The following is a 798-nucleotide window of genomic DNA, read 5'->3' as shown; positions in this document are numbered from 1 at the left end:
GTAGTCTATATCTGACTCTTGTAGTCTGTCAGTGTTGATTGCTCTTTTAGGGAATGCACCTTCCTTTTTTGGTCAATTTTCCCACGATATGATATTTGTTGCCCTTTCATCTAGCTTTCTAAATGTGTTGGAATCATGTTATTTGGTTTTGTTTTCATGAAGAAAAATGCAAAAAACCAAAAAAAACACGACACTTTTGGAATTCCTTTACCTCATATCTCCACAACAGGAGCACTTCAGAACATAATTCAACCAGATTCAGGAAGCTACAGTGCAGGGGTACAACTTTCGCCTTTTGACTATTTTTGGTAATTGGTCATGTGACCACCCTCCCAACAACCCATGTGATACATATCATCATTATTATATAGTTTTCAGTAATGAAAGTGCCAAAGGGCCTAATGAAATATCCTAATGAAAAATCTAAGAAATAGTAATGAAAGTGCCAGGGAGCCTAATGAGAAGTGATGAAATCGTCAAGGTGCTCAATGAAATATCCTAAAAGAAATGGTAATGAAAGGGCCAGATGCCCCAATGAAATCTCCCAATGAAAAATCTAATGAAATGGTCAAGGAGTGTAATGAAATATCCTAATGAAAGCGCCAAGAAGCATTCTAATGAAAATTCAATGAAATGGTAATGAAAGGGTCAAGGAGCTGAATGAAATATCCCAATGAAAATTCCAAGAAAATCTAATGAAAGTGCCAAGGAGCCTAATGAAATATCCGAATGAGAAATATAAAAAATCGTAATGAAAAAGCGCAGGAGCCTAATGAAATATCCTAATGAAAATTCTTG

The sequence above is a fragment of the Laccaria bicolor genome, genomic scaffold, assembly GCF_000143565.1.
Source record: "Laccaria bicolor S238N-H82 LACBIscaffold_14 genomic scaffold, whole genome shotgun sequence".
In the NCBI taxonomy this organism is placed as follows: domain Eukaryota; kingdom Fungi; phylum Basidiomycota; class Agaricomycetes; order Agaricales; family Hydnangiaceae; genus Laccaria; species Laccaria bicolor.
This window is presented reverse-complemented; position numbering follows the sequence as displayed.